This window comes from Etheostoma cragini, chromosome 14 (genome assembly GCF_013103735.1).
Source record: "Etheostoma cragini isolate CJK2018 chromosome 14, CSU_Ecrag_1.0, whole genome shotgun sequence".
NCBI classification, from domain to species: Eukaryota; Metazoa; Chordata; class Actinopteri; order Perciformes; family Percidae; genus Etheostoma; species Etheostoma cragini.
Window position 1 is genome coordinate 21,393,737 of NC_048420.1, and position 17,737 is coordinate 21,411,473.

The 17,737-nt window shown below is 41.2% G+C and overlaps 1 protein-coding gene across 2 annotated transcripts in view; it reads right to left on the reverse strand.

Moving 5' to 3' along the window:
* LOC117956670 (nectin-2-like) overlaps positions 1-17,737 on the reverse strand; it is a 273,954-nt gene that overhangs the window by 195,270 nt on the left and 60,947 nt on the right. The gene's annotated exons all lie outside the window — the stretch shown is intronic.

A 17,737-nucleotide genomic window follows, 5' to 3' on the forward strand; every position in this document is an offset into this window, starting at 1 on the left:
CTTGCACGTTTTATGCAGACTACAGGTCGCCATGTGTCAGTGTCTGTCCTGAGTTTGTTGAAATGCCATAAAAGGTCAGCTGTAGCCCAGACCCAAGTTTGTGCTCAGAGAGCAAACCATGATATGCATACACTTCTAACACACAAACAAAATGTGTATGGGACGCAGACTACACACAGACAGTGGCACTTTGATTTGCATACATATACAGACGTTAATATGCCAGAGGCTTCAAATATTTGATACGTCACACTTGCTACCAGACTGCTCTCCAATTCCTCATGACACACCAATGCACAACGAGGAGCTGGCAAAAAGGAGAATATACAATCTGACCTTAAAAACCTGGCCTGACCCTTATTTGGAATTAGCAATTAAACTAAAAGCTACAAAAAAGAAGCTCATAGCATTGCAGGGGGCTTACAGTAGGTCCAGAATGTCAGCTTGATCCCATAAATCATCTACCCGCTTCTTTATTTGGTGAAACAACCCTGTTCTCATGTAGCTCCAGTCTAAAGCGTAATTTATGTTTCTGCGGAGGCTCCACAGAGTGTTTTCCGTAGCCTACGTAAGTGGCCTAAAGTTTGTACTTGTGCGTTGGTGTGTGAGTCAATCAGAGCGAGTACCAACTGTAGAGGAATAGTGGGAGAAACAAAGTGTCTCCCCTGTGCATTCTATCCATGGTGGCCAATCTGTAGGAGAAAAAAGTTAACCGTCTCCTTGAGTTCCTGTTGTTTATAGAGAGGGAAATGCAATGCTACCAAGCCACAGCTGAGCGACGTGCGTTGCCGTGACGTGTGTGTAGTTACAATATTCGACGAGTGCACGTCAGGCTGCTGTGTAAGGGCCGTGTCTCCACATGCCTACGTACGGAGCTACGGCGTCGATTCAACGCAGAAGCATAAAACGCAATAACCATAGTTTTTTTTTTTAATCGCACTTACTTAAAGGATTACACTTCTGTCCCCACTATAATTTTCCAACCACTGCAAGAAGTTGGCTTTCTTCACAACGCGGTCTTTGTGAGTAACAGATTGAGTGTTACAGAGGTTCCCGGCAGAGTAAGTAGCCACATGGCGCCTCTGGAACACATGGAGCTGAAATGGGAGGGTGTTAACAAAACACACATTGAGGTTCATACTTCCCCAACCACTAAACCAATCAGTTGTTAGTGAAGCAACAAGAATCCATCACTGGCTTCCAACCACCGCTAATTATAGTTGAAGGGTTGTCTCTGTGGTGCGGACAGAGTTATCTATCCCGCTGCAAACTATGTGCCTGGTCAATTAAAACATTTTTACCACTATTGGTGCAATACATATCTGTGTCGACCCATCACAGTCTAAAATGCAAAACAGGGGACATCATTGTGGCCTTAAAGACTAGCATGCATACCATTAAACCACAGCGCCCCCTTAACCAATCTGACTGAGGACCTTTCATCTTCATCCAACTCTCCCAATGTGTTCCGTCTGCTTCTCTACTGTGTATTATCCAATAAAGACAAGAATGATAGAAACATGCAAGTTGTTAAAGCTGGAAACAAAGCTAACAAGCAAGCCTAAAGACTACAATAGCATAACATAACATAACATAAGTGTTTGCCACTGGACACTGATTGCATGTGTTCTTTTCACTCTCATACAGTAAAATCCTTTTCCGCACCAATAAAGCAAGGGCGTTACTGATGTAAACAAAACAATCATAGCCTCAAACGTACATGAACACTAAATCAAAGGTTCCTCTGTCATAAGCATTCAAACCCATAAGCCCTCAAGGGCTCCCTCAATCATTTTGTGAGTGAAGAAAATGTCTTTGACCAAATAAATGAGAGCACAGCTGCCAGTGGGGCGACTGTGTCTCAGCAGGCAGGCGCCTTGGTGCAATTACAGCATGGACCTTTAACTAAGGACCTTGTCTTGAAGAATAATGTAACGGCGCTGGATGTTAGAAAGATGGAGAGACATATGAAGCAGGGTGTGGTCACGGCACAGAGGCTGTCAGGATGCAAGGGGAAAGTGATATCAAAATTATGCAGAAAGAGATTAAAAGGAGAGCAGGGCGTGTGTGTATAGGGCCGTCTTTTGGATGTAAAATATTCATGATGCGCCTAAATGATTGAGTGACAAGCGGAGGACTTCACATTACCCCTCGTCATCTGTATTCCCCTTCGGTGTACAAGGAGACAAACATGAGAGGGATGAGAGCAGGAAGGACAAAGAGGCGGGGGTCAAATTTAAACTCCCCTCCTCATCTCACTGACACTCCTGCGTCTGGAGTATCCTTCTCTATGAGCCTCATTTAAACTGATTGCAGCCATGATAGGATGCCTCCTCTGACCAGATGAGTGGTGAGCAGCTGAACAGTCAGATAGTTAGGAGGGGTAATAATAATAATACTTTGCATTAAAATGCAGAAGGCGTCCTCTCAGCGATGAGTATCAGCGTCCTGGTTTACCAACAAGTGCTCGATTTGCCTTTCATTGAGATCATTTCAGCAGTTCAACATCCTCGTCTACCCCGATTCTTGCTTTTGTCAGCTGCCAGAAATACATTTCCACTTTTAATCTTTCATATCAGATAATTGCACTGGTCCCAAGAATCTATTTAATCTGAAAAAGTTGCCTTTGTAGCACCGCTTGAAAACTCTGCACAGCGCTACTAGTTAGGAGCTTATCCAATTCATTGTTTCCGTAACAACGCTGATTGAAAATAATCCAATTTGGTGCAATCAATCCCCTTGAGAAATCAGGACGGACACATACTGAATTTTAAGTATGACGAGAGAACCTGGTGGAGGTACAGGAGAGGATCATTTGGGAGCCAACGATGGAGCTTTGTAGATCAGCTTAGCGGGGCGAATCCCAAATACTGACGCTGACGTTATTCATTAAGAGCTTTAACAAAAAAACTTTGGACAAGAATACATAGTGACAATACAAATTACACATCACAAAAGAAAAATAGGAGCAGAGTGTTCTGAGTAATGATACTTATTGTTGAACAACTGATACAGAAAACTGCTCTGGACAAAAATGTGAAATGCAGATAAACATTTTACAAAGAGCAGGAGTGGGAGTTTACAGCTGGGAGTCCAAAGCGTGTTGTGAGGCAGCGATGTGTAATGTGCAACAAACTCTGGGGACACACACATATCCACACAAAACATGCATACAGGCACACAAAGACCCACAGAGGAGGAGACTAACAGGAGAAAATGTATGCACGCACACACGCACTAAAATCTGAGTGGAATCACAGCCAACCTGAGCCTATAGGCTTATCTTCACCATGTGTCAATAAGTCACACACACATATATTCTCAAACTCACACACGTACCAATGCATACACAAACAGACACACAGACAGACACACAGACATTTGCCGATTGGTGAAATCAAGATGGCTTTCTGACTATAAGCCCTGAAAATTAGATAGCTTGCTGCTATTGCACCCTATTGAGGGATTACCCACAAAAACACACTCATATATATACGTGTACACACACACGCACACACACAGATTATAAAGACACCTAAATCTTCTCTTTCTCTTGTCCCTGGCAAGCTGCACTCCTGGCATGTGCTACTGCAGACTTGATTACATTCATATGGCAGTGTGTGTGTGTGTGTGTGTGTGTGTGTGTGTGTGTGTGTGTGTGTGTGTGTGTGTGTGTGTGTGTGTGTGTGTGTGTGTGTGTGTGAGAGAGTGTGTGGCCTGATCCTCCGGATTTCCAGAATCACTGTTGCAATCTGTTGCATGGATGGATGGATGAAGGAGAGGGAGGGATAGAAAACATACCACAGGAAAAACTAATTACAGAACAGAAGGTCCTTGGGCTAAGAAAGACACACACACATACACACACACACACACACACACACACGCACACGCACACACACACGATAAACAAACTGCCGCGTGATTGGACAATCATCACAATGCAGTCACCTCTACTGTCGTAAAAGGTGAAATACAATTGGTCAATTCATAAAAGCCAAGGAGACCCATAATATACGGTAACGTGCGTGCATGCACACACGCACATACACACACACAATAAAAACCATCCAATAAATCTGATTTGACCATATCTTTTTACTGCAGAGACATTTTCTGCCACAAACAGTTCCTGGAGGCTTTTTCTGCGGACTCTAGCTGTATCAAAGAGACAGAACGTTGGTGGTGGATAAACAACGCAATAAACAAGACAGTCTGACACTCTTTTTGAATTTACATCTCGGCTGGATTCATCATCAGCCCGGCACGGTCATTGGACTCACAGCACGGTTCCAGGCTGTAAAACATGTCTGTCAAATGTGTGTTTTCACCATACAGGGCTGTAATCAGATGTGCACAAGGCCACAATTTAATGTAAAAACTGTCAGTCCCCATAATCAATAGGTTTGGGTTTCACTGTGTTTGACCAACCAAAAATAAGTATGAATTTGAAAGATTGTGATGAGCTGTTTGGTATGTATTGAGAACAAGTACAGATGATTTTTTCCAGTCATAATAAATCAAACTTTTTGAGAACACACAACTTAAAAATTTCAAAAATGTTAAAGACTAACTGCTCCGTAAAACCCAAGAACGTAGTGTAGAGCAAGTAAATTATGATACTGCACACTTGTTTTTTTTTTTTTTTACACCCAACGTGAATTGGAAGCTATAAGTAGGTTACAGTTATGCTAACTGTGGTGGAGTGTATAATAAAGTGTGTACAGTATGTTCAGATTGCTCATGAACCGAGGGGTCATCAGCTCATTAAAATGAATACAATTGAGTAAACAGCTAAGGGTGAAATGTTCTCTTCTCAGAACATGGTGAAGAATGCCAATAACACGACCTCAGAGTCAAAAAGAAAGTCTCTTACTTACTCGGTTAAACTAACAGCCCAAAATACACATATATATATATATAATTGACAAGTAAACAGTAAATCTCAAAATTTGAAATGCTGAAACCAAAAGACATTTCTTTCATCACTGATCATAATGATAAATTATCAGTTTCAATGGAGTTTTTTTGCCGATCTACTAGTCTATTCGACTAATCATGTCATGCTACGGAGTAATCAAACAAGTTGGCAAGTCTCCATGCATGACTGCACCATATATCAGGCACATGACACATTTCATTTTCCGTTTTTTGTATTACTTTGAATAACAAAGCAAAGCACAAGGTCTAGTTTAAGGATATTTGTCCGCTTTCAGAATTTATGCTACTAGTACAGAGCCTCTTGAACCCCAAAATGACTTACAGAAGGACCCCAAACCACTTAATATGCAACTTCCTGGCATATCCTACTATTGACTTACAGTGTATTTCTACGTCAGAGGAAAACATTGTGCTACTACTGTACATTTAACTGACCGACAACATTGCAGATTCAACATTTAATCACAAAATATCACAATGAATTGTGGAGAAATCAGACAGTTGCCTCATGGACTCATGGCAGTGCGCTACCCATCCAAACCAAGACAGAGACAGGCTCACAAAGCCGCAGTCAGCCAGCACCTTACTGTGTGTGTGTGTGTGTGTGTGTGTGTGTATGTGTGTGTGTGTGTGTTTGTGTGCGCAGCGAGAGAGAGAGAAACAGAAGGGGAGAAAAGGGTGGAAGGCAATGGGATTAAAGAGAGTTTTTGTTTGACTACTCTTCTATTACCTCAGTCAGTGTTTAATGATGCAGGTGTGTTGTCTCATCATTATTATTGTTAACGGATGTAACATTTCAAATTCTCCAAAATCCAAACCCCAAGTTCATGGGGCACCCAGAAAACCAAGTTTGAAGTAGATTAGATGAACGGTTCGCAAAATATTACAAAGACAGATCACACTTTAATGTTATTATTTTCTTCACAACCAGCTGGCTCATTTTCAGATTCATATACTTGTAGCTTTTGTGCCGGTCACAATGGGACATGACATGCTTGCTGTTTGTTTACGTTAGAGAGAGTCGGGCCCGTTTCTGTGAATCGGTGCCAAATGTGTGTCATTACCTCAGGAGAAGCTTGGGAGTGTCTAGACTGCAGTCTGAGCTGTGCATAAACTCATTTAAATACCCCTAAATATGGTTGGTGGGAATCTGATTCCTCCAGGTGCATCTAAGTTGCATCTTTTCTAAAGCTCTGAGCTGTATTTAAACATCCACAGATACACACAGGAAATGATTGGAATCCAATTTCACTAAATAATCCACCTTTAGGAGTAGTCCTGGGAAATCAGGTTTTAATCCCTCTTGGCTGTGTGTTGTGGCTTAAAGCTCCACAAAGTCAAGATCTAATCTGGAGTTGTCTGTGTGTTTGAGGTAAAACTCCCACACCTGATGTAACCGCTGACTTCAGCGCCCAGTACTGTTGTAACCCACTTCCTAATGTGGTATGGAAAATTGCACGGTCGGAGGTGTACAGAGGTGACATTACAGCATCTTTATTAATAGAGATGTTCTGATATCGATACCAATATTGGAACAGCCTCCTTTGCTGCCTTGAATACTGGTATCAGTCAGAATCTGTAAGAATTTATGCACCAATCCGAAACAATGTCATTTAGACTCGAAAAAAAAACTACTATAAAGTCTTTTATTTATCTTCTTTTTCTCTTATGATTGACTGTCAGATACCAAACAACAATGATAGCATTCATATCAAAGCTGTTAAAACATAATAAAAATATATGTATTTATTAACACACCACTATGGGATCGGTAGTTGTTATCGGCCAGGTATTGGAATCGGGAAGGATAAATAGGTAGCAGTCCCAGAGTGAGGATTGTGTCCGAGCCTGGCCCGCATTCGACAGAGCAGTAACCGAACCCGACCTAAGCCCGACAGGCATCAAAATATTTATGTCTGAGCCCAACACATTTAAAATCTCATTTTTTTCTCAACTAATGGCGCATGTTTATTTGTTTGTTAGGAAAGCTTTCTTTTATTAAAAGGAGAATTTCAGTCAATTTCAATACCTAGCTCTGTTGTTTGTAGATTTGGAGTGCTTTTAGTCGCAAGAAAAATGAAAACAATCAGTGATGCCTACACCGTGTCATCCTCCTGCTAGCGTTAGCACCCAACAGGCTTAAACAGTTTTAAACATGTTTTTTTTAAATGTCATTACACGTGCCTAGCCAGTTGTTCCTTCCGAGTGAACACAGCGAATGTGACTACAGTAAATATGGCATTAAAGGTGTGTTTCGACTAGTGTGGACACTGGAAAACAGGAAATAAACAGAGGTATGTCAACTGGCTGAATAAACACAACTTTTATGTTATTGTAAATAAATAACTGTTCTTGCTTAAAATTCAGGAGGCATAAGTATACACATCCCTATGTGAAATCTGGATAGAGGCAAGCAGGTTTTTATTATCAAAGGCCACTTATTTCATGGTTCCAGGAAACTATGCATCCTAATAAAGTTCCCCTAGCCCCACATCATCACATACCCTTCACCATACCTAGAGATAGGCATGGTTTTATATATAAACCAGCTATTTTTAGCCTAATATTTAATAATATTTGGTTTGATTTGCATTGAGATGTGATTTTATGCAAAGTACCCCTTACCCCTGCTAGGCATGGGGAAGGGTATGTGATGATTTGGTTTTATTTAAGGCTTAACTTATTTTCAATCAACAATTTTAGCAATTGGATAAGTAATTTCTTCAAAAATCACAAATGTTGTCTGAGTCCAGCTTCTGAAGGATTTGAGGATTTGTGGTTTTTGTCTGTTTTATAGCATTATAAATATAAATCTTTGAGTTTAAATTAGACAAAACAAGCTATTTCAAAACATCAACTTGGTTTGAGAGAACCTGCAGTGGGCATTTTACAGAGAAACCAATTGATACATAAACTGACAACTTATAAATCATAAAATAAATGAGCTGCAGCCCTGATTCGATGCACCGTGCTGTTTCTCCAGTGTAGCTACATTTTGTAATTTGCTATGCTGTCTCCTCTAAATGCTGGACTGTGCTGTGCTATGTGTTTCTCTGCTCTCTGTCCCCAGTGCTGCCTCTATCCCACCATCTAAACACACACACACACACACACACACACACGTACACACACACACACAGAGCATCTTTTGCTCCCAAGTGTGTCACTGAGGTGAGGTACCCTTGAGAAACAAAAGTGAGTGTTTCTATTTCCCAGTGTGCCTTTAGCATTGTGCAAACACTCATTGTGGGCATGCTCCCCTTGTGTGCGTATGTGTGTGTGTTTTGTGATGCATGTTGGGAGATGGGAGCCTGTTCAATCACATCATCATTGTCCTGATCTGCTGGGCAGCAGCGGCATGTTCTTCTCACGGATGAAACGGAACCAGAGAGAATCACACACACCCTGCTCATTCTGGCCTCTTTCTCTTTGCTCTACCTTTCGGTTTTCTTTCTCTGTCTATACCTCCGACTGTGTCTCTTTAAGACCTATTCCTCCGTCTTTAGCTTCATGTGTCCATGCCAGTTCATCAGATAGTCATTCAGTCAGTAAGTAAATCTGCCTCCCTCACAGAATGTCCATTATATTATTTATTTCTCTAATACCATCACGATGCTGCTGTCTCTCCCTCTATTCATCTATAATGCCTCAAATTTCACACTTTTACTCTGTGACACACACACACCCACCCACACACACACACACATACACTAAATTAATCAAGGACTGACATAAGGAGGCGGGACTTGAACCCAAGTGGCAGGATTTCCTGAATGTTCAACGTATGTTGCATGGAGTTTTAGTCACCAAGGCAACAGCAAGGCTGTTGTGGCAACAAGATGTCAGCTGTAGCACTGAGTAACAGCTGTTCATTTGCAGCCACATCTGGCAGCATGTCTTCCCAGTCCACACACACACATAGACATTTGCACTTGCATAAAGCACAGAGAGGGTCTCGGGAGAAGAGAAGGGTGTCAGTGTGTGTGCACATCATTCATGTGTGTGTGTGTGTGCGTGTGTGTGTGTGAGATAGCATGGGACATGAGTCACATCGCAACGTGTGTGTGCTTTCACCCTCGAGGCAGACCTGATGTCTCATTTGCTGTATAGTGAACACAGTGCGTCAGTTTCACTTTCAGAAATACAGTATATCTCCCGTTGAATTGTTTTACCCTCCTACCACCCCTCAACAAAAAATATAATTATGCAAAACATCTATTTACACACTTGGTTGGCGGTACGCTGCAGAAAGAGAACGATGAGAAATGTTTGCATTCGGAGAGTAGCAGCTGAGAGATAAGTGAGTCTGAGCAAACCAACTCTAGTCAAACACCGTGTACGAGGACCTGCTGCCAGACTTAAGCACTAGAATCAATAGTCCACAGCTGCAAGGTGCACTCCAATACAAAACACACTCCGGAATATCTTGAGGCTGGAAAAACACCTGCTGGCTGGACAGGTTTCTTGTGTACTTTTTATATAGGACACATATACATACATCTGTTGACCTCATTCTCTCTCTAACCATTTGTTCCTTATGCATGATTTAAGTTTGTTGTTAACTTTTGTTCAGTGTGTTGTACTTTTACGTTATCCTGAATGCCTTTTCTTTTCTCCCCATTTCCCTTATTTATGTTTCATTACATCACCTCTCATTTACCTTTTCTCATTGAATGTCCTCATCACTTACTGTATCTAAAGTCTTCTCTACCTTCTGTCAGCACCCGTCCACTGTTCTCATATGTTCATGTTTTCAGCATCTCACTTGCATTTGCTAAACTCTCATCACTTTATTCCCATTATTGTTTTATCTTTTTTACAATATCCCATCCTCTCACACACTCCCTTTCCCATTTTACAAGTTCTGACATCATATTATCCTCTGTTGCATATTGTCTCATCTTCTAATACATTTCCGCAACCTCACAACTTCTTACGTTGCCTTACCCAACTGACTGAGCTATGTCCACTTTAGTTAATGCTGCTGCCTGTCCAGCTTTCCTTTATCGTGTGGTAAACGGTGGCAGAGATACCACTTCAAATGAAGTTCAAGTCATTTCGGGCCTTTGATTTCAAACAAAGGAGGTTTCTCTTTTCAATTATCACTGTCAGATTTGATTAGCTGAAGTAAGCTAGCTACTTTTTCATGTTTCCAGCTGACTTGTTACCTAGTAGCCAAACATGCTAAGTATAGCGGCTTACATCAATGCATGCAAAACCTCTCCATCCCTTAAAGTTTTGCTCTTGGGTTTTTGGTTTGGCGAAGGCTAAACTATTTCACTTTTCTTATTTTACATTTGATATTCTCTTTCCTTCTGCCACTTATTCACCCTCTTGAAACATTAAATCCCCTGTGATGAGCAACTTATTGGACACGTTTTCATCTTCTCTCACACACTGCCTCATCTTTGTCGTCTCTGGTGATCTCGTGTCATTCCATCACTCTTCTCTCCTCGTCTGCCACCTCCCATCGTCTCCCTCCCCAACATCATCATCCTATCCCCAGTTTCAAATGCTCTTCTTCTGTCACCCCCGCCTGTCACCCGCACCCTCCCTCCTGTCCCTCCTCCGTCTATCAGCCTTTCTTCTGTTTCTCATCCTCTCCTGCTGCTGCATTCTCTCATCTTTCTCTGTCTTTCATCTCCCTTTCCCTCTCTCTGGTACGTCACTCTACTGCTCGAAGACAAAAGACAGAGGAAGGAAGATTATGATGATGTGTGTGTCCATTTCCACATCATTCCTCTTCATTCACGTTTTTTCAATAGAGATCATTTGGGATAATTTCCAAAAATGGGATATCCACCTCTTTTAAAGTGCCTACCCTCAAAACTAAATGAGGAAAAGGAGCAAAGGAAATGAGTGGGTCTTTTTCAGGACAGTACATCACATGAGCTCTTGACTTGACCGATTTATGACAATGGTAAAGCACCGATGCTCTGTGGTTAATGCAAATGAGAATGTTCTTTTGCTCTATTATGTTTTGGAAATGGTTTAGCCAAGTATTTGTTATTCTGTACGTGGGAGTCATGTAATTGCATAATTGTGGAGTCAACAACAATAATGTTGTTATACCTTTGTGATAACTTTTTTTGTTAAACATATGGTGGCTTGTGAGGGCGGCGCATGAGCTTAGTGTCAAAAAGGATTATCTCAAAACATACTAAGCAGCTGACAAACACACACACACACGAAAAACTTCCAAATTAAACTACAAGGTCACACAGCAACAGTGAACACATATCAAGCCAATCCACTCACTCACAATCACAGACTGAGGAGGATTTAAAAAGCTTGAGGCGTATTTAGAGGTTTAAGGACAAACCATTTACTTTCAATTATAATGAGACATCTGCCCCCTTTCCTATGAAATGGTAAATGTCAATCAGCAAAAGATAAAAATCCACACAAAGGCATTTTTCACAGTATTGCAAGAGAGAAAAATGCAAACCAGATCATTAAATCTAATATGCGAGAGTTTCTTTCGCTCTTCTTAAACATGAGCGGTAAACATCAGGTCTTGAGGTCAGCCCCTCCAAAGCAAAGAGCAAACACTCTTCCTCTGGTAGCTGGCTGTTTGCACCAGTAATCAGCAGCCACAGATCGAGGAATCCAACACAGGAGAAGGAAAGATACTCATTTTTCCATTTAAAGCAGTAGGGCTGGGTATTGTCGAAAAACAATCGATACCGATACAAATACCGTGACTTTGATCCCGGTTCCTTTGCGATACTTTTCTCGATATCAATTTTTGCAGAAAATAAATAAATGACATTACAGATTTTGGCACAAATTATTGCATTTCCTTTATTAGCTACTACTACGTGAGCCCAGTCTCTCTGCGTTTTTCCTCCGTGCCTCTGTAACAGGTAATGTTAGACAGCCTATCACAAACATTATGTAATCCTAGAGGCACGCTGCATGCTTATTGGCTCACTGACGCTGATGAGATTAACTCCTTAGGTAATGAAATTGGGTATTGAATGACAAGGCATTTTTTCAATACTTGATCTATTTGCACGACTTCTACCTCCGGGATTGCTAGAGTGCTGTTGGAAAATCTGCTGGATCTCCATCTTTTTGGCCGGATATCCATTACCGTCCTTCTTCTTTGTGTTAGGATTAGGGCTGGGGGATATGGACAAAATCAGATATCACGATATTTTCTGAGCAAATACCTCAATATCGGTGATACTGTAGTGTTGACAACTGATGCTTTGACAAAATATCTTTACACTTAGATGTAAGATAAATAATCTTCAGTAATGTGAATATAATGACTAAGTGGGTAAAAGGCAAACAGAAGAACAGCTAGTTTGGCAAGTTTAGAAAATCACACTAAATGTATGTAATGCAGCCTTTAAAACCAGGAAAAGACAACACTTTTGTCATATCATGATATTACAAGATCGAAAATCGAAGACGATATCTAGTCTCATCTCAAAATATCAATGTATATCAATATATTCCCCAGCCCTAGTTGAAATTTTAAACTGCGGTGGATTCATGAGGACTATGGTTACCTGCTCCTCAGATCTCTGCAGGGTGAATCCAGACAGCTAGCTAGACTATCTGTCCAATCAGAGTTTTCTATTGCACAACTACAGCAACTGTTAAAACGTACACATGTTCCACCAAAACAAGTTCCTTCCCAAAGATATTTAGCAGTGGCAACTTGGCTCCGTCCGGTGCTTAGCACCGCCCATGATGATTGTGATTGGTTTAAAGAAATGCCAATTAGCCGGACCATCCAGTGGAGGAAGATCTGTCAAAGCAAGATTATTCAAAACTCGATACTTTAGAAGCAATTCAGACGGTGTCTGAAAAGTATTGAATTTGGTATCCAGCCATTAACAGCTGCCACAGAAGGTAATGCAGGATGGAACTGTGATACATTTTAGGCAATGGAAACTTATCTCACCATTTTATTCATTTTTTGAAAGGACTCCGTTATTCGTCTATAACTATAACTCAGTTCTGGCCCGCTTAGGACGTGTAGATTGTCAATAAATAAAGTACAACTGCTGTACATGTAAGCAGATGAGGCAAGTTGAGGGAAAGATGGTACACGGAAATCAGTGTATGTGATCATGACAGTTATATAAAACCTTAGAGAATAAACGCCTTTCAGGGTAAAATATTCTAAAAACTGCGCTGCATAATAATGCAGAAGGTAGCTAAAAATAGGAAAGACAGTGCTATCGTTGGAAACAAATCAAATTCTACATTTGGCAGGTTTGCAGTTTTCAGCTGGCAGGCTGTGGTTTGTGTCAAAGCAAAACCAGATTAAGATTGGAACAGCTTCCTCATTTACTCTGGAACTGTCAGAATCTGTGGTCAGTGTTTCTAAGAGTTAAACGATGATGGAATTCATGTTTGTGGTCGACGGTCTAGAGCTGGGTTGTGGTTTTCCCATACTTTCTGTGTTATAACGGTGAAATCACACCTTCTAGAAGCTTGTATATCTTCTAATATGTGCACACCACTGTTTTTTTTTTTCACATGGGAGGTCAGGACCTCCCCAAGTGGCCGCAAGATTAATCTGAGAATTTGGCCGTCTTGGGCGGCGCTTAAAAAGTAGATAGCGGAATTGGAGGAGAATACTGCGTGAGAGATGCGCAGGATGGAAGGCTTTATACCCACACTGTACATACGGGGATTTGGACTACTGAAAAAGGGATCCAGTAAAATCTGTGTGTGTGTGTGTGTGTGTGTGTGTGTGTGTGTGTGTGTGTGTGTGTTTCACCTGAACAATGAGAGAGTGAGAGGAAAGGTTGGGAAACAAAGAGACAAAGAAGGGTGGAGGAGAGGGTTAGGGAGTGAATATGTGTGTTTTTTATCTTAGTCTGGTCTGTCTCACACAAATTGGTCCTGACCTACTGTTGAGAGTGTGTGTTCCCATCCCACCGGCCAAAACTAACCAACCAGCTGTCGTGTGTGATTCAATCAGGGTGTGTGTTTGTTTAATGCCCCCTATCACCTCCTATGCTGTTGAAACAACTGAGGTCATCCATCCTGACTACAACAGGATTTCCTCTTTCACACTTACAGACAGACAAACAGACAGACAAACAGACAGACAGACAGCTGTAGTAGATACAGGAACATGAGAGAGAAACACTCACACATTTAATCTCAAAACCCACTTAAACCAATGTCACTCATATGAGAGCACAAAACAAGTGTTGGGTCTTGTCTTCATATAAAGTCAATAAGACAATGTTTATGAGGTTGAGTGCTTCTCATTTAACAGGAGGTTCAAACCAGCCATCTGATTGGTCAAAGCTGTATAAATTATTCCCATAAAGCCTCCATAGGTCTATCTTATTAGTTGCTATGCCAACTCTTGAGGTAAGGAGACATTTATTGTTTCCTCCTCTTGTGCTGCCGATGTCGAGTAATTCATGAGTTCTCAACGAATATACAGCTCGCCGTCAATCTAACATCCAACAGACTCTTAAATTACCTGGAGTGACTTTGGCCAAATGGAGTGCAACTGTGGCTTCAGACCATCCGTTTCAGCAACACAGATCTGCCCGGATACAGCTTGATTCATGTCTAGCTGATAAGGGTTAGGGCCGAGGACTGGCTGTTGTACGCTGACTGATAAGGAATAGGGAGGTTGGGTGATGCGAGTCCCAAACCTGTTCCGTCAAAGCCGTTTATCCACAGGAACACTAGTAACACCACGTTTCTTTACAGAGACAATTTCTTAACTTTTGTCTCAACACCCTTGATCATACATTAAATACATTGAAAGCCAGAAAATACCTCCCAACCACTGGCACTCCCATCCCTTCCACAGCTGACAGATCGTTCCTCCGGTGTCGCTCCATCTTTCTGCCTATCTACACCTGGCATGTTTCCGTCAAGTTCTTCAGTCGTCCGTCTCACGTGTGTCTGACGGCACAGATATTCTTTGGTTTTAAATCAATACAGCTGTCGACGCTGACAGCGTGACTGCAAAGTGTCTTTGTTTTACCCCGTAAAGTGCGTCATTTGGAGTGCTTAGAGCAGCACTCCAAATGAGAATTGCGAATGTAGCTACTGTTCTAGAAATGGCTCGAAATCCCATCCCCCGCCCTGCTCAGTTGTCCAGGCACCAAGTTAGACTGATCTTTTAGATAACCAGTAATTTGTAAACCCTCTGGTTTCACAGTTTTTGCCCATTCTCTGACCTAAAACACATCTAAACTGGCTTAGGATCCCATACTCTTCTCTTAGAAAAGAGCAGATAAGGCTTTAAAGGTCCCATGACATGGTGCTTTTTGGATGATTTTATATAGACCTTAGTGGTCCCCTATTACTGTATCTCAAGATTCTTTCCCAAAATTCAGCTCTGTGCAGAATTACAGCTACTAGAGCCACAATGAGCTTTCCTTAGTATGCACCATCTCTGTGTCTGTTGCTATTGAGGAGGAGTGTGGGGGGAGGCTTGTTTTTTGCTCAAAGGCAGAGCAGGATACCCAGGGCTCGGTTTACACCTATCTCCATTTCTAACCACTGGGGGACCATAGACAAGCTGGGGGAACAAATATTAACGTTAAAAAAACTCATGACGTGACATTTTCATGCCATGGGACCTTTAAATCTACATTCTACCCGTGAAGGGTTTCCAAAAAAGTTCCAGAACACAATCGGTACAGTTTAAGGTTTTGTTCCAAAAAGCACACATCTCTTCCAAATTAAGCTTGTTTTGTTATCGACAAAGTGTGGGTTCATCATGCCTGGAATTTTACAGCGCATTACATCAAAATGAAAATAGCTGCAGGCAGAGTTTCCCCAGAGTTCCCCAACATCATCTGATGTAATGCTCCTTGCACTCTTTGAGCTCTTCTGTGTGTTACTCACACAAGTTTGTCTTTGGATTTGAGAAGGAGAGAAGCACATCCCCTGTGATCACAGTCCGCGATGTGTTCAGTTCTGGGGTTTTATTTTAGCTTTAAAACACATTATGCAGTGACCTGGGCATGAAAACAGCCCCGAGGCCACATCTGGCATCAGAGCTGTTGAAATCTTGCCATTTAGGTCAAAGCAAATCAAAATCAAAAATTTGCTACTGATGATCTTTAAAGAAAGCACACAAAAAATTCTCAAACATCTACTTATTTGGAAATCAAATGTGACTTATTTCAAAAGTATGAAGCAAGATAGTGGGATGGGTCTGTTTGTGCTTCTAGAAGAGCTGAAAGCATCATTGGAGTTCTGGGGGATGCTGGGTGCAGGACATTGAACAAGACATTTCCTTTTAGCAAAATTGAATGTACTATTCCGTAACTTGCAGTTGTTTGCTTCATTTGCATCTTACTATTGCAAGGAAGGCAAGATATTGTAAGTTAAATTAAACCAGAACAGACATTTTTTCTTTTTGTGTTGTTAATATGAAGCGATTTGTTATTGCAGGGAATGTAATTACCTATGTGCTTGACATTATAAAAGTACATTTTATTAAAGGGGAGAGAGCTGTCTGTTGCATAATTGAAGAAAGACCATGCCTAGCGTGACAAACTTGCTCATCACACAACTGCAAAGCATCAGGGAACTGAAAATCTACATCCAAGAGTTTTATCCCTGAACTGAGCACTGCCGACTTTTGCAATAGAGCATGTCTGCACTCATGAATGAACTAAGCCGTACATTATGAATCAAGACCATTTTTAAATATTTTTCATGTCCAGGCCAGATAAGGCCTTCATCAAAAGGCTGCAGTCTTCTCGTTGAGCCACCTCCTACCACTGCAGAGCCTGTATGGGACATTTTCCACAATGAATTGAGGATTTGAAATCCTCTGAAAGTAGCATGCTTCTGGATCCAATTTCCTTTTACTTGTGATATGGCAAGACTCAGAGTGCTGTGCAACTTGAACTTATTGATTTCCAGTTTGATACACTACGCGCATTAGATTTGTATCTCTGCTGAAATTCTATTAATATTCTCAGAGTGTAGAACAGTCCACAGTTGAAGAGACACGCTTAGAGGATGCTTGCTGTCTTTGGATAATATATACAAGCAGACAGCCTCAGTGAAGAAACTGAAGAAGATGTTTATCAGATAAACATCTGTCATACAGACACATCAGCAATTACATCTGACCTGTATGTACTTCAGGCTTCATTTCTCCTGTAGGTAAAAAATAAGTCCAAGTCTGTTGACAGCTTGTTGTGGAAAAGTCTTTGTTAATAATGCATTCCTGTACAAAGTGCTGACTTAAGCAGTATTTAAAACCCAATTACTAATAACTGTCAAAGCCTAATTGTACTCTGTAAGCCTATAGCTGTAATCTATGCTTTTCTATTAACTTTAACACTCAGAATTTACTCATACCCATGCATGAGTTGACAAAACACTGATATGTCTAAACGCAAAGTGTAATTACATAATATTAGTCTGTCACTTCTTCTCATGGCGTAATAAACTGAGTAAACAGATCTGACGTCTTTTACATGAAAACATATTAAACAGTAACTGCTGCAACAGTTTCCGAAAGCAAGATTAAAACATCTACCTGGTTTTTAAAAAGGCACTCCACCAATTGTACTCATACCAATCAGTTCACCAGTTACGTGACAAAAATCATTTGTATGATGTCCTCTGTGACTCTGCAGGGTTATCATGTTTTGTGGTTGGGGGTTTTAAATGTATAACAGAAAACCTTTCAAACTGGAATGGGGTTTGAAGGATGTGACTGTTACTAATAATAGATGCTTTCAAGTTGCATTATGAGAAGTGTAGTATCTTAAGGCTCTGACACACCAACCCGATGGCCGACTGTCGGCAAAAAAAGGCAGGCCCCCCAAGT